The following is a 22,889-nucleotide window of genomic DNA, read 5'->3' as shown; positions in this document are numbered from 1 at the left end:
TGGCACTGGGTCATTTTCGCCGTTTGACAGTAGAAGGAATTAGAGGTTGGTTTTTAAAGGCAGTTGCTGCTTAAAAGTGCATTTATTTATTCATGAGGATTTCCCCAAAAAAATAGTTGGGTAATTTCCGGATTTGTCACTAACCCAATTTTGTGAGCCGTGGACTATTCTTTCTGACCTCCGTTTCTGACCAACTCTTTCTGAATTCCAGCCCATTGCTTTGCATAGTAGTGCTTTCCTCTGTTGGCTTGTTTGGTAAAGGGGGACTTTTATTTACTGTAATAGCTAGTTAGAATCCCAGGTGAAATATAGTTTTTTTCCTTTCAAATGTAGAATTACATTTTTTGTAATAGGGTTTTTCAAAAGGAAGTGCAGACAAAACCTTGTAAATAAATATTACAAATATATTTAATGAGGAGCTTCTTGGAGTCTCTCTTACAGACTGACACATGGGCTACTGCTACAGTGGTGTAATGTAGTGCTGCAGGAGCGACACATCGTCACTTCTCAGAATGGTGCTCGTTTAATAAAGTTTAGATCAAAGCTGAATCAAAGGCTTGCCTTTTCCAGGTGGGGCTCCCAACTGGAGAGCCTGGTAAATAGCCTCTCCACCCCTGACCACACGGCCTGCTGTCCTCTCTCTCTCACAGGAGATGCTGTCCTCTCTCTCTTACAGGAGAGGCCGTCCTCTCTCTCTCACTCACTCGGGAGAGGCTGTCTTCTCTCTCACACAGGGCAGGAGAGCACTTCCTCTGTGTGAGAGGGTCAGAGAGGCAGAGAGCCATAGAGGAAGAGGACCAGCGAGGACGAGGGCCAGTGTATAGCGAGGAGAAGAGAAGGGATGGGGTGTGTATATGAGGTTTTTTCATCCCCACCCCCTCGTTGTTTTTGAGTCCCATCACGGGCTACCATAGGTGCATTCAGCATGTGGAATGTTCTAAATAGCATTCTGCAGTAGAACCTACTGTGAATTGTTCCTAACATTTATACGACCTTATTGTTGGGGACAAGTGAGTTGCAATATTTTATTTGACATTAATCCATGTTCAATGTTTATAGCAATGGCATGCATTATCAATACAGAAGTCATACAACATAACTGTGGATTGAGAGGAGAATGAAAATTGTATTCATTCAGCTGCTTTTCTGGACCAGTCTCTGATAGTGTCACATAGCATGTGGGTTTTGAACAGTCTGCTGGTTCAAAGCTCGCTATACACGACTTATGCCAAGACAAAGGTGCTATGTCTGACGCTAGCCTGGAACTAAACTCTGTTGCCATGATACCACAGCCACACTAACACAGAGGCAGCCATTTAAAAAAAGGGGCACCTACATACAGTAGCCTACAACGTTGGCTTAACCGCAGAACCTCCAACAAATATTTTTTGGGGAAAATCACACAATAAAGCATTTGTCTGACAGAAATCTTTGCCACACGTCACTCACAGGGATTGCAGTGGTCTCCCAAAATGACCCCCCCAAAAAATCCTTCACACTGAACTCTCCACAAGAGATAAGTACAGAGGCTGGTGGTATAACTCATGTTGAACACAGTAAAACTGACCTGCATAGTCAGGGGAAACCATATATTCCTATCATGACCAGAAACGCTACACTTTTTCCTCAGCAAAAGCCTGGTTCTTGGAATAGTGGAACACCCCATCAGAGCACCAGCTAAATGGGATGAGTGGTTTGTCTGGGCAATGGGAGGGAGGAAAGAGGCTGTTAAAACAGGACGGACGGATGTGTCACACTCATATCTGCCCCTCGTTAGAGTGTGTCTCGTCTCTTAGCGCGTGTCATTGTCAGTCAACGCCCTGATGAGACTTCTGGCCGGTGACAGTGTGTGTTGTGACCCTGAGGCTTCTAGGCAGCGTGCCCAATGTGTGTGTGTGTGTGTGTGTGTGTGTGTGTGTGTGTGTGTGTGTGTGTGTGTGTGTGTGTGTGTGTGTGTGTGTGTGTGTGTGTGTGTGTGTGTGTGTGTGTGTGTGTGTGTGTGTGTGTGTGTGTGTGTGTGTGTGTGTGTGTGTGTCTCCACAGTTATCCGGTCAGGCAGCAGCAGCCGTACTGACGTGGGTCCAGGTCAAGGAGGAAATGGAACAACAGATAATGTACCATAATGATCATTTCTTCTGAGGACATACAGCTCCCTGTTACTGTATCATTTAGGACCCAGTTGTTATAGGAAAATGTTTACTCACTCCAATAAAGATTGACCTTGTGCTCTGTAAAAATGTATCAAACTATTAGATGGGCTACTGTGTTATTGCTGTTCGAAAGCCTCTGAGAGGGAGTGTTTATGTTTGTGTGTACATGTTTGTTTAGAACAAGGAGGAACTAGAGAGTCTGGCTTGTACCAGAACCATGGTTCCCTCCCACTGAGTGATGACCAGCATGTGCTCAACAACATCTCAACTGGACTGACTAGGCCTTCTCACCAGTTACGTCATCGTCATCAAAATGTGAGAACTACTGGATGTGTAACTGATTTAGCTAGTCGAGGTGCTGATTAATGGTTGACTAGTAGAATCAGGTGTGTTTAGAACAGGGATGGAACAGAAGTCTGCATACTGGGTTGCTGTCTAAGAGGAGGGTGGGATACTCCCGCTGTAGCTTGTTGTTCACCATTACAGAAAAGGTTTATGGTTAGAAACACTGTTTTATATAGGGAAGGCCAAGAGACAACTCAAGGTCCACTTTAAAGCTTGGATCCTTAATGTGCATCTCCATCCATAGCCGCAGGAAGTAGGGGACCTTTATTATTGGGGTGGCGAGTCGCCTAGTGGTTAGAGCGTTGGGCCAGTAACCGAAAGGTTGCTGGATCGACTCCCCGAGCTGACAAGGCAAAAATATGTTGTTCTGCCGCTGAGCAAGGCAGTTAACCCACTGTTCCCCAGTAGTATTGTAAATAAGAATTTATTTATTCTTGACTGACTTTAATTTAAAAAAGGTTAAATAAAAAAATAGATATACAGTTTATGTTGGAAGTTTATGTACACTTAGGTTGGAGTCAAGGCCTATCTTCAAACTCTCTTTGTTGACATCATGGGAAAATCAAAAGAAATCAGCCAAGACCTCAGAAATAAAGTGGTGACCCTAACAGACCTAAGACAGGGAATTTTTACTAGGATTAAATGTCAGGAATTGTGAAAAACTGAGTGTAAATGTATTTGGCTAAGGTGTATATAAACTTTCAACTTCAACTGTATATTACTCCTGTGTAAGCGGACAAAAATAGTCGCCAGCAGCGCGTGGAGAAAGAAATTAGCTCAGAAATTCTCAGCAACCCCACCCCAAAACATCTTCCCACGGCCATGTCTCCATCCTAAACATTTTAATTATTTTGCTTCCTCTTTTCATCTAATTTCCTGTAGAGTTTACCATAAGAGTGTCATGACGTTGGGTTGGGGGTAGGTTTACGACAGTCATAAATACCTCTTTCCCCCTTTTTCTCTCTCCCCACTATAACTGATGTGACATAAGGAAACCCATGGGTTAACATAGAGATTCTGGGTAACATCAGAAGTTGGGGGAAATGAACTATATTCTGGTAATCCAACCAACTGTACATATGCGGTGGTACTTAAGGTATATTATGTCAGTTCGGTTGCCCTCTGACACATTCTCATCAATGATAGAATGACATAAACTCTACTGTAGAAAGTCTAAACGTCAGAGGTATCGGATTCACATGGAATTGTTGTTTAATTCAAATGTTTGAATATGAGATTATTTGTGAAGAGATTAAATGTAAATTTAGCTTCCAAATGAGAGATCTGTGCTTTCATAAGTTTTCCTCAGCTCAACCAGTGGCCCGCCCCTGTGAAGAGGCATGGGTTAGAAACTTTTCAGACACACCCCTCTCCCTCCACTATATAAAGCCAGTGACAAGAATATAACTTCCTGTTCCGGGTACACCAGGATGACGGTCCTGTGTCAGAATGGTTCAGACAATAACTACAGAACTAGGCCAACATCAGCATGGACTTTGATTGTGAATGGTATGAACTTTGAACTCGTGTTCACTACAGAAGTGATATCTCCTAGCCGTTGAGTTGGCAACAGCTGCTACAAACGCAGGTTAGGAAGGACAGTCCGAGTATCCCGTCTTCCACACACAACGTTACTACAACGTATCCCGTGACTACCAGAGACATTCTCCAAAGGACAGAGGACTCGGGTTGGCGATACGGCCTTCCATCTACCACCAACCTACTGAAGCGCAGCTCAGAGTAAATATGTATTGCATTTTCTTTTTCAAATGGGCGGTAATTTAGAATGCATCAGATACTGTATTTACGACAGCACAGCTCGCCTATGTTCGAATCTCACGCTCTTTCACTAAGACTCAGCCCATTCCCTTTGTGTAACAAGCTGTCATATCTATTCCGCCCGATAGGGACGTTTTTCTGTGACGTAATTTGTGATCAAGTTATGATTTAATTGTATATGTGTGATTCTGTGTGATTAGTTAGGTATTTAGTAAATAAATAATTAAACCCAATTTTGTATTGCTGATTCAACTTGTTAGCCAGGATTCTTGCAGATAACAAAGGACTTACAACTTTCAGATGAGACTGAACAAAATGACGATTAATGTGACTGCTATTTAGTAAAATATTACTAAATCTTTAAGAGTTTATTCGAAAGATAACAGCTCTATAAATATTATTTTGTGGTGTCCCTCTCTAGTTAATTAATATTTACATGATTAGTTCAATCAGGTAATATTAATTACGGAGAAATTATTTTATAGAATAGCATGTCATAGCAATCAATCTGGCATAGTCAAAGACACGACAAGAGCAGTGCAAGAGAAAGGAGTTGCCTTCACCTACCTAGCCCTTTGAAACCCACTGACGACAGGAGACAAGAAGAGGCCTGTTCAGAGAGTTTGGAACACAGCCTAACCCTCAATCTCAGTGGGACTGGAACCCATGAGGCCATAACTGTCTCCGACTCCACCTTAAGCCAGTACCAAACACTAGTTAATGCTAATCAAAAGTGAGGTAATCTCATCTATGCAGAGACATAGACATAATTTGTCGTGCAAGCACACACACATGGGAGTGTGCACGCCCACCCACACACTTTGATATACACTCACACACCCATGTGTCTGGTCCCTGATGGCTCAGAGATGTGGGTAATCACCAATTGCAAAAACAGGGGGGGAAACACAATACAAGACTGTATGGATGACGGAGAGGGCAGCTCCTTTATCATCTGGCCACCGCCTGATGACACACAAAGCCTGCTCTCACAAGTGGAGAAACAATTATGGGTCATTGATTTTTCTTTGTTGCACTGCTCTGATGCAGATGTGTCTCCCAGACTCCCACAAAGCAAAGTCCTCCTGGTGTGGAAAAAGCCTATGCTATAGATTCCAAGACAGACATGTAGACCCAGACAGTGGCATCATGCCCAGGCATTTATCCACTTGTATGCTGAAAACATTGACAATAGTTTATTTTATGTATAATTACCCAATCCATGTTCCAGAAACATTGAGTTTAGTAGCTGCACTCCTTGAGAATGTTCAAGGCCTACGTATGTGGTATGTTTTCCAGTCTGTGTGATAGATAGTGAGCATCTGTACAGAAGCGGGATTAGGCACTTGTTGTTGTGACCTCCGATGGAACACCCAGAGCCCAGCCTTGCCTGTGTGACGTGTGTTACGCTCGATGAGGATAAAGGTAAGGAGTCAGGCGCAGAGAGCAAAGGTAACGGGAAAAAACCACTTTTAATGTCCACCCAGAAATACAACTGGTAATGTCAAAAAAAACATTGGCGTACAACTCCAACCTGAATAAAGTCCAAAACTGGAAACATAAATACAGTCTGTGGTAAATCCCAATGAAAAATAGCAACCTCAACATACAAACAGAGAAACAAGCCCGCACAAACATAAACGGGCTAAACGAACTTAAATAACCCCACCCTAACAACCAAACACTAAACAGGTGAAATCAATAGACAAAAACAAACGAAAAGGAAAAAAGGATCGGTGGCAGCTAGTAGACCGGCGACGACGACCGCCGAGCGCCACTCGAACAGGAAGGAAGGCCACCTTCGGTAATACTCGTTACAACGTGTCCTTGAAGCCTTCATATTGACTCAAACTCTACTTTCCCTAGGAACCGGCTGTGGACTGGAGCCACGTTTTTATGTTTCTGTAATGAACTTGACAGGGCGGTAAACAAACATATATCTCAATCTGCTTCTGTACAGTCCGAGTGGTGGGAGGCTCGTATGGTATGGTAGGGCCAGTGCAAGAGCACTTACTGTAGACTTAAGCCTGGGTCCTGATGCAAAAACGATGATTGTAAGCACTTCATTCATTCCTTGTGGTTTGTCTTGTTCACAACTAGCTACCACATACAGTATGTGCAGGGGAAGGATATCGATTATGGTGATGATGATTGTTGTGATGATTATGGTGATGATGATGATGGTGATGATAGTGATGATGATGATGATGATGATGATGATGATGATGATGATGATGGTAATGATAATGGTGATGATAATGATTATGGTGATGATGATGGTGGTGATGATGATGATGATGATGATGATGATGATGATGATGATGATGATGATGATGATGATGTGATAATTATGATGATTATGATTATGGTGATGATGATGGTGATGTGATAATGATGATGATAATGATGATGATGATGGTGATGTGATAATGATGATGATAATGATTATGATGATGATGATTATTATGGTGATGATGATGATCATGATGATAATGAGGGTTTTGATGACAGAAGTGTATGTGCAGGGGAAGGATACTGATTCGGTCAATTGTAGTGGTTATGAGTAATGAATTTGGCCCTACTAGAGTTTCTGTACCAATGAAGCATTAAGGCACAATATTCAACACTGAAGTATAGTAACAATACAACCCTGAAACGATATTGACGTCCCCTAATGTCATACAGTTATTCATTGCAACACATGATAAAGTAAACAGAAACGAAAACCGACCACAAAGTTAACTGTCAATTATGCAAAACTCTTGTTAATGAGTCCCTCTCTCTTCTTGTATTTCCAATCATAGCCTCAACGCACTTGTGATGTTCGGGCAACTAAATCCCAATGCCTTAGTTCAGCATTTACAGTAAACAGGACTTCTATGTGGATAGAGAGCATTTCCCTGGGCGGTGCTTACGTTTACCGCTTGCTGTTTCTTTTGCACCATAAACTCAATTCCCAGGAGTCCAAACCCTGAGCTCTCGCTCAATCAGCCTGAACAGTACGTAGCCTAAGAGATAAAACACAACAGCATGTCTACATGGCTGTGTTGTTTGTAAGCAGAGGGGGGAGACCGTTAAGATGTGAGCTGAAACCGTATGCAGTAGCAGACTGGGCTCCGTTTGCATTTCCACACCTAGCTTTAATGATTGGCGTTGAACTGAGTGTAGGGTCCCCTGATCCTAGATCTGTGCTTGACCTCTACTCTAATCTGTCTTCCATGAGCAAAGCCCATGTGCGTAAGTGTTCATTACCTATAAACCAGTCCACACACGTGCACATACACCCCTCTGAAAGAGCCTGAGTCACTGTATCCCCCTGAAGCTCACCGTCTAGCACCATCAACACACACACACACACACACACACACACACACACACACACACACACACACACACACACACACACACACACACACACACACACACACACACACACACACACACACACACACACACACACACACACACACACACACACACACACACACACTGGAGCTCTTCATCTTTATCATGGAGATGAAACACTCCTTTAACACAACAGGAGAGAAGAGGCTACTGTAGGCTTGACCCTAATTTATGTGCCATGGCCCAAGACAATGCCTAAGGGTCAGATCGCCTTTCCCCCACTGAGGGGCCAAAATGTAAATTTATCCGGTACAGTATCCAGAGAACTGACTATTGAATGTCTGGTACAGTATCCAGAGAACTGACTACAGAATGTCTGGTACAGTATCCAGAGAACTGACTATTGAATGTCTGGTACAGTATCCAGAGAACTGACTATTGAATGTCTGGTACAGTATCCAGAGAACTGACTATTGAATATCTGGTACAGTATCCAGAGAACTGACTACAGAATGTCTGGTACAGTATCCAGAGAACTGACTATTGAATGTCTGATACAGTATCCAGAGAACTGACTACAGAATGTCTGGTACAGTATCCAGAGAACTGACTATTGAATGTCTGGTACAGTATCCAGAGAACTGACTACTGAATGTCTGGTACAGTATCCAGAGAACTGACTATTGAATGTCTGGTACAGTATCCAGAGAACTGACTATTGAATGTCTGGTACAGTATCCAGAGAACTGACTATTGAATGTCTGATACAGTATCCAGAGAACTGACTATTGAATGTCTGGTACAGTATCCAGAGAACTGACTATTGAATGTCTGGTACAGTATCCAGAGAACTGACTATTGAATGTCTGGTACAGTATCCAGAGAACTGACTATTGAATGTCTGGTACAGTATCCAGAGAACTGACTACAGAATGTCTGGTACAGTATCCAGAGAACTGACTATTGAATGTCTGGTACAGTATCCAGAGAACTGACTATTGAATGTCTGGTACAGTATCCAGAGAACTGACTATTGAATGTCTGGTACAGTATCCAGAGGACTGACTACAGAATGTCTGGTACAGTATCCAGAGAACTGACTATTGAATGTCTGGTACAGTATCCAGAGAACTGACTACAGAATGTCTGGTACAGTATCCAGAGAACTGACTACAGAATGTCTGGTACAGTATCCAGAGAACTGACTATTGAATGTCTGGTACAGTATCCAGAGGACTGACTACTGAATGTCTGGTACAGTATCCAGAGAACTGACTATTGAATGTCTGGTACAGTATCCAGAGAACTGACTATTGAATGTCTGGTACAGTATCCAGAGAACTGACTATTGAATGTCTGGTACAGTATCCAGAGAACTGACAACAGAATGTCTGGTACAGTATCCAGAGAACTGACTATTGAATGTGTGATGGAATTATACTATAGTATTCATGTTTGGTATCTATGTGAAACTTCTTCCCTGAAGGGGACTCTGATGTCATATATATAGATGTATGATCTCTGCGGTTCCTTGTAGTTGTTCAGAGAGAATTCTGACGACACAGTACGCAATGGTTCTACACAGCCCACACCCTCAGGCCATCACACATAGAAATGACCCCCTTCCTAGAGGATGATGGCTGGTTTGATATGATTGGATATCTTAGTTTTATTACCTTTGGTTTGGTCTGTGGATTGGTCAACAATTAATTTTGAATACAAACAATTCAGATCTGGTATAAATGGAATGAAGGTCTATTGTTCTCTCTTATCCTGTATCCTGTCCATCAGAGAACGGTGGTATGTTATGTTCTCATTTCCTAGGCTTCTAGGCTTCTAGACTATTAGGCATCTATTTGTAAGTTAACCCCAGGCCTGGGAATCTCCAGTCCTTGGGTGCCTGATTGGTGTCACACTTTTTCCCCAGCTCCAGCTAACACACCTGACTCCAATAATCAACTAATCATGATCTTCAGTTAAAAATGCAATTAGTTTAAATCAGGTGTGTTTGCTAGGGATGGTGGGAAAAGTGACACCAATCAGGCCCCCGAGGACTGGAATTGCCCAGGCCTGCGGCTAGGATCTAAACTGAGTGTACAAAACATTAGGAACACCTTCCTAATATTAAGTTGCACCCCTTTTGCCCTCAGCACAACCTCAATTTGTTGGTGCAGGAAAGGTAGTGATGTGTTGAAAGCACCAAACTGTCAGTTTAAACAGCTAACACACAGCTCAGACAACCCATACATACCCCACAAGACATGCCATCAGGGGTCACTTCACAGTCCACAACTCTGGGAAATGCACAGTACTACATAGAGCCATGACTACATGGAACTCAATTCTACGTCATGTAACTCAAGTGAGCAGTAAAATCAGATTTAAAAAACAGATAAAACAACCCCTTATGGCACAACGCAGACTGTGAAGAGAAACACACATAGTGTGTGTGAGTTAGGCAATTACCCCTCTTTTCCTGAACCCACTGGACCTTTGTTGCCCACCTGTACCATGATACCATGCGTTGTGGGTGAGCTGTACAGTACATGGAAGCCTTTACGCAACAGCCCTGGGCGTGAGATGGGCGTTAGCTGGTTAGCAACTTAGCCTAGCATTTGGCGCGGGGCGCTAACTCAGAGATATCTTTCCTGATGTCCGTGTTGTTTTGAAGGAGCTCTGAACACAAGTGTGTCTCCTGTAGTGGCGACAGGGTGAGATCCAATGGGATATTTTATTTATTTTATTATATTTTAACTAGGCAAGTCAGTTAAGAACATATTCTTATTTATAATGACTGCCTACCCCGGCTAAACCCTAACCAGGACAACGCTGGGCCAATTGTGCACCGCCCTATGGGACTCCCAATCACGGGTGGGTGCACAATTGGCCCAGCGTTGTCCTGGTTAGGGTTTAGCCGGGGTAGGCAGTCATTATAAATAAGAATTTGTTCTTAACTTTTACTGCCTCAGAAACCCGGATCCGGGAGCACCCCCCACCCCCCACACACTGATTAGCATAGATAGCATAGCTTCAGAAGTAGATAGTAGCATCTAAATATCATTAAATCACAAGTCCAAGACACCAGATGAAAGATACAGATCTTGTGAATAAAGCCACCATTTCAGATTTTTAAAATGTTTTACAGGGAAGACAAAATATGTAAATCTATTAGCTAAACACGTTAGCAAAATACACCACTATTCTAACTCCATCAGTTTCTTACTCCTTCAGGTGCTATCACCAATTCGGCTCAACTAAGATATTGATAGCCAATAACCTATAAAAAAAACCATCAGATGACAGTCTGATAACATATTCATGGTATAGGATAGTTTTTGTTAGAAAAAAGTGCATATTTCAGGTAGAAATCACAGTTTACAATTGCACCGACCATCACAAATCCACTAGAATTACTAGATAGAGCAACGTGTATGACCAATTTACTCATCATAAAACATTTCATAAAAATAGACAAAGCATAGCAATGGAAAGACCCAGTTCTTGTGATTTCAGACCATATTTCAGATTTTCTAAGCGTTTTTCAGCGAAAACACAATAAATCGATAAGTTAGCATACTACATGTTCCAACGTTACCAGAGCATCGATTCCAGCCAAAGAGCGCTATAACGTAACCACCGCCAAAAGATATTAATTTTTTCACTAACCTTCTCAGAATTCTTCCGATGACACTCCTGTAACATCATTTTACAACATACATATACAGTTTGTTCGAAAAGGTGCATATTTAGCCATACAAAACCGTGGTTACACAATGAAAATACTAGGAAATCAAGCCTCAATATGTCTGACGTCATCTATCAGAGTGATCTAGTTTAATTAAAAGCTAATCATATACTTGACTAAAAAATACAGGGTTGACAGGAATCGAAAGACAAATTAGTTCTTAATGCAACCGCTGATTTACATTTTTTAAATTATCCTTACTTTTCAATACAGGGTTGGCCAAGTGAAGCTATACCAAACAAAATGGCGATGTATGCGTTTAAAATATTTCGACAGAAACACGGTTTATCATATTAAATATTGCTTACTTTGAGCTGATCTTCCATCATATTCTTGGGCAATGTATCCTTTCTATGTTATAAACGTCTTTTGGTCGATAGATGTCCTCTGTCCTTCGAAATGTCCATCACCAACGACCGACACCCTAAAGCGTGTCCAAACTTTCAGAGTGCACGACAAAGAAATTCCTCAAAATCGCACTAAACGGATATAAATTGATATAAAACGGTTAAAATTCACTACATTATGATGTTTTTAACAACTATAACGACTGAAAACATGACCGGAGAAATACTGCTGGTTAGAAAACGATTTGGAACGAGGCAGGTCCGATGGCCTTCACGCTTGAGGCGCACGTTGAGAAAGAGGGGTCTCTGTACATTTTTGTCATTTATAATGGCTGTGAACGTCCCATAGACTTCATTGAAAACGTGATGACGTACAGACACCCAGAGGAAGACGTAGGTAGTGTCGGTTTCTTCATAGCATTCACTGTGGCCTTATAAACAGACCCCAGATCAGAGGTAAAAATTTCTGAAATCTGAACCCTGTCATGAAAAGTGCTGTAGAAATTGTTCTGTACCACTCAGAGACAAAATTTCAACTCCTATAGAAACTATAGACTGTTTTCTATCCAATAATAACAATAATATGCATATTGTACGATCAAGAATTGAGTACGAGGCAGTTTAATTTGGAAATGTAAAAAAAAAAATAATGCTAACAGCTCCCCCTATTGACAAAAGGTTAACTGACTTGCCTAGTTAAAATATAATAAAATAAATAAAATATCCCATTGTGATACATCGTGGAATCACTGATACCATTAACATAAAACAAGCCCTGCTTAGTCTCTGTCCTAAAGGGGAGCTCACTGATTTTGCAGTTGTATCATGCAAGAATTTTGTTCACTTATATAGACAACTCAAGAGCAAGTGTACATGTTCCGTCAGCAACTTGCCACCTGACAGAGCTAGTTTCACCAACTGAGGGAGTGCCCTCTTACCTGAGGAGCAGATATCAAGACAGGGGTGAGTCTGACTCTGTACGGCAGGTAGCCTAGCATTTAAGAGTGTTGGGCCAATAACCTAAAGGTCGCTGGTTTGAATCCCGAGCAGACTAGGTGAATAATTTGTTGATGCTCTGGATAAGAGCATCTACTAAAATAAAATGTTATTTGTCACATGTGCTGAATACAACATTACCGTGAAATGCTTACTTACGAGCCCTTTCCCAACAATGCAGAGTTAAAAAGTATGAAAATTAGCAAAAAATAGGAAAGAGTAACACAATAAATAACAATAACAAGGCTATATACAAGAAGTACCTGTACAGAGTCAATGTGCAGGGTTACAATGTAGTTGAGGTAATATATACATGTAGGTAGGGGTAAAAGTGACTAGTGTCGTGGAAAATCATTTCAAATACAACGCTTACCAGAACTTGTAAAATCAAACATGCTTTTTATTACAATTGTATAGCCAACTGGCATGTCCCCGCGGAACACACACCCCTCTCAGAAGTCCAGTCCTTTATATTTATACCCACATAGTATTGTCCATCCCTTATGAAGTCATTCCCCACCATCTGCTTTCAATTAGTTTATAATGGTGGCCGGACCCTCTATCCCAGTGTGTCAACAGACCCCATGCCCCTTCCCTTCACCACTAAATCAATGCACTCTTTGTTCTATTCTCCCCTATCCTTAGTGTGTCCAATTGCCTTAGGCGCCTCTCTGTCTGACATGTATGTACGTAATGGAATGGTCAGACTCTATGTCTAGTGTCCAATTTCTTTAGGCGCCTCTCTGTCTGACATGTATGTACGTAATGGAATGGTCAGACTCTATGTCTAGTGTCCAATTGCTTTAGGCATATTTCTCTGGTATGTGTGCTTTTAGTGGAATGTGTAGACTATAAGTCTAGTGTGTCCAATTGTTTTAGGTGCCCATGTGTCTGGTCAGTCTGTCAGCACAATGGAGAAAATAAGAGGGCCAGAACGTCCCTTAGTATATCTCCATTACCACAGTCTCATGATCAACGTGAACATGTGGTTCGTTACTTTAATGTTCAGCTGTCTTATGCCTTTATATGTTATCCATGTGTCTTATGTTACTACTACAATCCCCCCTCTGGGGCTATTTAGCCACATAAATGATACAAATAAGACTTTGGGATAGTAAATGAAAATACCTATGATAAACAAGAAAATACAAAAAATAAAAACAAAGTGAAGCATATAAACCAACTAGACCAAACATCTCCAATGTGAAATAGGAGTAAAAGATCCAATCAGAAACATTAAAGAAAACCTAACTAGACCAAACATCTCCAATTTTCATAAGAGTAAAAGATCAAATTAGGTATAAAAAGAAAAGACAATACAATGAATATAATAATTAATTGAATATGAGAAAATCAAAGACCTACATGCAGTTACAAAAGAAAATTGACACAACATCATTCTAAATTTAAGCATTTCAACATGATCCTCCCTCGTAGACACCTCTCTAATAAAGTGATATCAATGATACCAACCTTTGTTTAGAAGATTAAGGACATGGTCCGTAGACACTTGTAACCAGAATACCCTCTGTCATCTAACATGTTCTTGATATTAACCTATATTTTTTAGAAGGCATAACTAGCTTTAATTAAAGAAAACCATAAATATTCATCAATATATATATCTAAAAATTCAAAGAAACATACAAAGAACACAAAGCTTTAGGCAAAATAAAAATGCTAAAACCCCAATATCTAGGAGCACAGCCCTTATCCTTACAAATAAGACAATCTCCCCTTTAACACTTGGCACAGGAAAAAAGGTTCTGGGTGATGGTTATGACCATCCTCATGAATTTTTGTACACCACTTGCAATTGTAACGCGAATGACACTTTTTGAATTCCTTCGGTGTTATGGCTGTAAAAACATTCATATTTTCCTTTAACCACAGTACTTCTGTCTAATTGAGGTCCATTTGATTCAGTTCTAATGATATAGGCAGCACAATCATTATCTCCAAACATGGTCTTATTCAACATAGTTTTACCCCTAGTGCTTACCCAGAGCAATCCTACATTCTATGTCACACAAGGGAATAGAATACTTTCTATTGTTACAATGGTCATTTTTCCAACTTACACAGTTTTTAAATGATGCTGGTTCAGAGACTATTAAAAGATCAGACAAATGTGATTGTCTACACAAAATACAATTGTCCATTCTGTGTTTGTTTGCCATATACTTAGCCCATTTGTACCACTCGTTCTTCACTACTTCTTCTCATGTGCTGTCCTTGAGTAGTACTAATATATCTAATTCTGTCGCTTTTTCAATGTTCTTATCTTGAGGTAGATCATTAGAGTTTATCAGAAAGTTCCAAATGTCAGTAAAAAAACTCTCCTGACTCTGATGTCTCAGGTTGCTTTGTGGGTACAGTGATCTGCTTGATAAGGGAGGTCGATGTCATCTTAGTGGTAGCTACTGTGGTCGTCACAGCAGCCGCCACCCTTGTTGTTGTCACAGGTTCTTCCTGTTCAGGTGCAGGGGTAGGATCAATCTTAATGACCGTGGTGCTACTCCCTTCGGTCACTGTTGTTCTTGCTATTTCAACTATTAATTCTTCACCTTCAACTGGTTCAATCTGATACATGATGAGCACCCTCTCGTCTTTTTCTTTGATTAATGTCAGGTCACATCCTTTCGGATCCCAAACAACTTGTCCCTTTGTTTGGTGATGTGTCCATCCACAGAGTGCCATCTCCGGTAAGGGTTTGATCCTTATGATTGAGATAGACTTCAGTTCTCCTGCTTCTGTTATAAGTTGAGGTGGAACAGAGATTCTAACCTTGTCAGTCTTTTTGGATTGTTCGGCTGATTCTTTTCTTCTCTTCCTGCTTCCACCATACATCTTGATTGTGCATTAGTCTGTTGTTTCTATACTAGCATTCACTGTTACTTCTGTTATGTCAATGTCATTATTCTTTTGTTGTTCTAACTTCAATTGTCTGTAAAGGAGACCATTCAAAAGTTTAAAAGTCAATTGTGGGGAAATCCCCATTTTCTTCAGCTTGCAGGACTTTTCCTCCTCTTTCTTCACCTGAGGCTCCCTCTTCAGGCCGGACTTAACTTCCATCTGGAAGGTTTTCAATTTTTAGGGAAAAGATCTTCTCATTCTGTTCCTTGTGAGGCCTCTCCTCCTCTTATGGGTGCATTAGTCAGTGCACTTGTCGTATTTTGGCTTTCACTTCATTTGCTGTTTTCTTGGCTCCTCCCTGGCGTCTCAATCGTTTCCGCTTCTCCTGCTCCCTCCGGGCTCCCTCCTGGTGAATCAGCATCCTCTGTGTCCTCATCTCTATGTGGTTGTATCCTTCTCTCTGTTGGGACTCGTGTGCAGTGGTTTAGATGATACCACGTCTTGCTTCCTTTCACTTGGACTGCTGTTTTTGTGGCTGTTGCCACCTCGTAGGGTCCTTCTCTCCTCGGTTGATCCCACTTCCTCCGGAACACTCGAACGTAGACTAGATCTCCTGGTATCACTGGAAGAGGTCCTTCTGGTCCCCTTGGATCATCAGACGCGGAACCTCTCGTCCTGGTTCAGGTTTCTGCCTTCTTTCTGTGAGGCATTCATACTTAGAGACTTATGGCCTCTGTTCTATGATTACACCATACATCCTCTTACTTCCATCACTCATCACACAACAAACTGACATTCCAGCTGAAGCTGGCGAACCCCTCTCCTTCTGTTTTCCTAAACATAAGACTTGGAAAACAACAGACAAAACATAACAGCATTGACAATGTTATGTGTTATGCATAAATATATTCATGCAAACTGAAATCTGAGACCATGACAATTCCCACTCTCTCTTTACCTGACTCTATGCCTCCAGGATACTTTTCTGCTGGACTCCACAAAAATAAAAGCCCTAAAAAGCTTCCTCATGCTTCCACCCAGTCTTCCCCTTTCGGCCCCAGGTTCTGAGAGGTGTTCCCAAATCATGTCAATTTTTACTTAGTTTCCCATTTGCTCCATTTCAACTGATAATCATGTGCATAACCTACAATTAACATTATCCCTTCTTGAATTAATTCAACACTGTATATGCTTTCATATCAATCCCTTTAACATGTTTGTTTAGAGTATAATATCCTATCATCTATTCTTTTTCACATGATGCATTAAAAAATGAAACAAGTAGCCCCCAAACTCAACCCAGTATGTCTATAGTGGAATCTAGTCTCTCTCTCTCTCTCTCTGATTCCACGTCCTCTGTCATGGTGTTTTCAAGCTCACCCTTTATTCAGCTGGACCTCACTTCTCGTGAGACTTATGTACCCACCAAAGAGAAACATGAAGAACTTTACCACTGCAGTGTTGTAAGAAGTATACCACCAGCCTGGTGTATCTTGATGTACACTCAGTCTCCAGAATGCAGCCCAAGCCCTTCCATTTCTGGCTGTTTTTTTTCTTCCTGAGGACATACACACTAACACATGGGTTATTCCCTGACAACAGACTTCCTTCTTATAGCAAGATCACTAAATCTTAATTTTTAATAACAGCCCTATGTAAACATTCTGCCTCAATACCTGGCCTCCTGCCACAGAAATATTCATAATGATAGTCAAATGATGGTCCCTACAGCAACTGCTGTAAAATAACATATAATCAGTCATGTGTCTTCCAGTTGGATTAATATCCAATCCTAACAAAACTAAGTCATAAGTTTCTTAAACTTTTGCTCTAATGTTCAAAATGCCACCACTTATTATTTTTACCATATTTTAGATATGTGAATTGTTCTATTTACTTTTAGAATTGTCCCTATATTTTACACAGCCATTGTTTGATACATACTTTAAACATTCTTAAGTCAATTTATATATCATTTATATTAGTATCAGTCCCTCCTCAGGAACATATACACAACCTTATGTTCCTCAAAACAAAAATAAATTGACCAAACGAGAAAAAGAGAAAAATAAATTATAATAATTGCACATTTGCAATATTACCACTAATTGTAATGTAATTAAACCTGGGGAGAATGTCCATCTGTTTCATTCTATGCCCATGTTATTATTGGTCTCTTTCTTCTTCATTCTTGGGTATCATCGCACAACAGACTACCTTTTTATTCAATTAAACATTACATTTTATCATTACAATTCCAATGACATTATAAAACAAAAGAAACAAAAAACCTTATCTAAAATTCTGTAAGTTTTGTCAACCGTCTTGTCTCAGGATTAGATTCCAGAGCTTCCCTAGGCCAATTAAATTTAAACAGTTCTATATCTAAATAACTAAACAGTTCTTTTTTAAATACATTTTCCAACCCAATATTCAGAATAACAGTCCTTAGTGTTTACTTTAACTCAAATTTGACCTTATCTATTCAATACACATCATCCCTTTAATAATTAACATTTATACTAAACACTTTCATTACCAGTATTATCTATTTTCCCAATAGCCCTTTTGTCTCAGTTTTGCTCTCATGAGTGGCCTGGTAATAAAAGTTCAATACCCCAATTCCTTTAATTCATAATTCACCCTGGCCCATATCATTTCAACATGTCTATTTTTTGATACAGTTCACAGGCCATCAGACACAGTTGTCCCTCACCATTCAGTCGATTAGGGTGGGTTTGAGCTCCACACCCACTTGTGGTGATATTCTCTCCCATGCCTTAAAGCATTCTGACGTCACCTTTTATGATAACTCCCTTATTCTACTGGTGATCTCTCAGATGAATTACAGATGATGTATTTATCAACAAAACCCTCACAGAAACCCACACTCCAATAAACCCTTTGGAGTAACTTACATCACTTTTTATATGCAGAATGAACAAAGCACATTTGTGTATTTACCCAAAGACCATAACCCCAAGGAACTGATAATTATACCTATGAACACATGTTATATCAAAAAACAAAAATAAAAAATAAACCTGTTTGAATAACTTATTCAATTTAAGGCTACAACTCTTCATAATTTTCCCAGGGACATAATAGATTTTCAAAGTAATAATACATTTTGAATAGAGTCTTGTGTCTTTTAATCATTTTATAATTAAATCCCACCTGTTCCAACAATTTCTAGTAAAAGGTGATCAGTCTTTCACAGGAAATTCTTAGGAATCAGGGCATTTTGACACCATTAATATGTTTCCACTCCCCTGTCCTTAGGAACAACTTAAATACATTTTTCAAAAAACATTTCCATCCTTCTGCATACCCAAATTGAAACTGAAGTGGAAAAAGCCCTTCCAATAAATCTACTAATGCATATTCATTCCCAGTACATGGTGTACTTACTAGTGAACCATAGCCAATAGCACACAGGGACTGGACTCACTTATCCAGAACTCCAATGTTATAGCCTTATCCAGATATTTTTATAGCAGCTGACTTTAATTAACTGCTTTCCACAGTAATACAGTCTCCAATGATATTTTGACCAGAGAAGATTAAACCCTTTTTTCTGGAAAAGAAAGTATACATATCGTTAATTTCACAACGTCAGCTTTTAATCTGCAAATAGTTTTTATTCCATAAACGTCTTAACATTTTTCAGAGAATGACGGTATAGAATGTCTAACAATTAAAATTCCATCTGTACTCTACTATATGTCAAGTCAAACGTGATCTAATACTTCTTCTTGACCACATATAAACTGTAATCTCTATGAACCACTCATTGTTCGCTCAGAGACAATACACCGCCAAGTAAAAATTCCATTCTCACTAACCTCAAACCGATTAGTTGTTTGTTATTTTGACAAGGAAATAAACTCTCGTATATCGGCATTTCCTGCTACCGCACTAAGTTCTAGTGTCACCTTACACTAATTTTCCCCATATTCGCTATAACCATATTCAAAACAGGGAGCTATTTTCTTATTTGTTTTTAGATATTGTCAATAGTTCTACTAATCACCCGCACGTCTGCGAGGACGAGTGGAACCACATTTGTCTTGTATAGTAATGTATTTTCTGATGATAGAATGTTACCGGGTAATGGCGTCCCCCATTATCCAGTTTTTTCATATTCAATCCGAATTCGGTAGAACTAATGTGCGCGTCTTTCAGTGACTCCATGGCTTTTTTAAATCCCTCTATGCTAGGGAGAAACAATCATTTTTGTTTTCATGCCACTATTTATTTATTTATTTTTCCTAAATACTCCCATGTATTATACACCTTTTATTTATTATTTTTCCGAGGTAGAGCTAATCTCCTTTCCAATTAATAATTCATTTGTCACATCACTTAATTTCTCTTATCAAAGCCGACTCTTTATAGTACAGACATTATTTCTGAATACTACAGATGACTTAATGTCTTATTCTAGTACAGTACTTCAAATATCACTGTGTTTTTCCCTTTACAGATATCATTATTAATTCATTTTATCCGTTCTGTTATTATAGTTCTAATCAATTTGTAAGATTACATTTACTTTACATTTAAGTCATTTAGCAGACGCTCCCATCCAGAGCGATTTACAAAATGGAAAGTACATACATATTCATCCTGGTCCCCCTGTGGGAATTGAACCCTGGTCCCCCCGTGGGAATTGAACACTCAACCCTGGCGTTGCAAGCGCCATGCTCTACCAACTGAACCACATGGGACCACTGCCCGCTCCGTTAAGATCTCTATCTAACGTCTTACTTTTACCTTTATTTATTTATTTTGTCTATACTTTCTTACCTCTTCTCTATATTCTTATTGTTTGATCCTATGGTCAATTTACTAGTGAGTCAAGCCTCCCCTGTTCTCCTTTTTATCCTGGCCACTCGATTTTGCACCGCTGTCTACCCTTCAGGCTATATTTAGACCGTAGCTTCTGTAGACACAGAGTGTCTGACGGCCTGTTTTTTCCTCTTTCTTTGTTTCACCGTTCATGATTCTTAATGTGTCCTGAATTTCACTATTTATCACTATTTATCTTAAATAACCTAGATTCGTTTTTAACTTTATAGTACAATTTCAATTTATTCGCGATTCTACTTTCTGTTTTGTTACCACACTGTTCCATTCATATTATACTATTCGTTTAACGCCTCTTTAATTATTTTTATTCATTATTTATTTTGACACCTTTTTAGTAATTTTACTATGGTCGCTTACTACTTTATCACGTCAGTGTTTTTATCCTTGATTATAACTTATTTTACTTCAATGTTTCTTAATTCCATCTGCCTAATAGCAGTTAACTGCACCCTTCTACAACTCTATACTCTATTCACAGGAGGGCTGCGCGCTCCTTCTTCTGGACGTTCTGCCTACACACACACAACCTGTCCTATCTTTCTTCCTAATGTTCTATCCTTACACAGATCCACTCATTTCTTACAACATTTTCATTCATCCTTTTTATTTTTCATCTGTTCATTCAATCCCTTTGTTTTTACCTCAAAACAACTTAGTCTTTCTTTATTGACTTAATTCACTTCCTCCTACATAAGCCTAGACTGCTAAGATTTCTACAATATGACGAGACTACTGTCTAATCGGATCAGCTTGTCTTCATATCCTATTCACCCCCCCAATACTGATCTTTTCTTCTATTATTAGAGTAGTATTGTGGCGTGACCTACTGAATTACAAAACCCTGTTAGCTAGACAGAGCGGTTTTTTATTCGCAGGATTTCTTTTGCATTTGAACGCCGCACAATCGGGCTAACGTTTTTCCTGCACCTAAATATTTCACCCGTACAGTCCTCCTTTCAGAGCGGAAACTATGAATATTTATTTAACTACTGATTTATGTTTTGACCGTATAAGTTACTTTTGCAGTTGAACGCCGCACAATCGGGCCAACGTTTTCCTACAACCTAATATTTCATCCGTTCAGTCCCCCTTTCTGGGGCGGTAGCCATGAAATATTTATTTAACTACTGATTTATGCTTTGACCGTATAAGCTAATTTTGCAGTTGAACGCCGCACAATCGGGCCAACGTTTTCCTACAACCTAATATTTCATCCGTTCAGTCCCCCTTTCTGGGGCGGTAGCCATGAAATATTTATTTAACTACTGATTTATGCTTTGACCGTATAAGCTACTTTTGCAGTTGAACGCCGCACAATCGGGCTAACGTTCTTCCTGCCTTCTAAATATTCATCCGTTCAGTCCCCCTTTCTGGGGCGGTAGCCATGAAATATTTATTTACTAAATATTCACCCACAGATTATTCTGCCGTGAATATCCCACCCAAGCAGACCTCTTTAAAAATGTTCCTTTTTTTTAAAGAGCGGTATCGTGGCTTCCTAACTACTTATTTATGCAGTTCTCTATTACTTTTAGAGCCGTTATTCATAAGTAACCTGTCCAAGCATTCCTTCTACTAATTTTATTGAAGAGGTATCACAGGATTTTCTACCTACATTATCTGTTTTGACCGTATGGGCTGTCCCACATTATAGCCAACCATCTCAGCCAGATGAGCAAACAACCGCATCATTTAAGCTACACATTCGAACGGTCTGATCTGAACGAGCGCATGCATGCCCACTCTACATCTAACACAAGCAAAGTTCACAGCACCTATTCACTCAGTCTCTATACATGCGCATACATTTATATTTAATACAATTCCCCTAATTACACATACATGCAAATTCATTGAATGTAAAAGTTATTTTGTATTTACTGGTTTCATTTTAGGAAATTTGAAAGAGAGACTTACGTGGCGCCCCTCTCGCTGAGACAGTATCTCTGAAGCAATCTACACAAACATTTCAACTATTGTAAGAACTAGCTTACCTTCTTATAGTTGGGCGGCCACCCTTGTTTGTCAGATTGTCCAAAGAAACTATCTCCAGCCCTGAACGCCATTCCTCAGTCCCTGTCCCTCCTGGCTAAGCTCGCCAAATATGTCGTGGAAAATCATTTCAAATACAACGCTTACCAGAACTTGTAAAATCAAACATGCTTTTTATTACAATTGTATAGCCAACTGGCATGTCCCCGCGGAACACACACCCCTCTCAGAAGTCCAGTCCTTTATATTTATACCCACATAGTATTGTCCATCCCTTATGAAGTCATTCCCCACCATCTGCTTTCAATTAGTTTATAATGGTGGCCGGACCCTCTATCCCAGTGTGTCAACAGACCCCATGCCCCTTCCCTTCACCACTAAATCAATGCACTCTTTGTTCTATTCTCCCCTATCCTTAGTGTGTCCAATTGCCTTAGGCGCCTCTCTGTCTGACATGTATGT

This window comes from Salvelinus alpinus, chromosome 15 (assembly GCF_045679555.1).
Source record: "Salvelinus alpinus chromosome 15, SLU_Salpinus.1, whole genome shotgun sequence".
Taxonomy (NCBI): Eukaryota; Metazoa; Chordata; class Actinopteri; order Salmoniformes; family Salmonidae; genus Salvelinus; species Salvelinus alpinus.
This window is presented reverse-complemented; position numbering follows the sequence as displayed.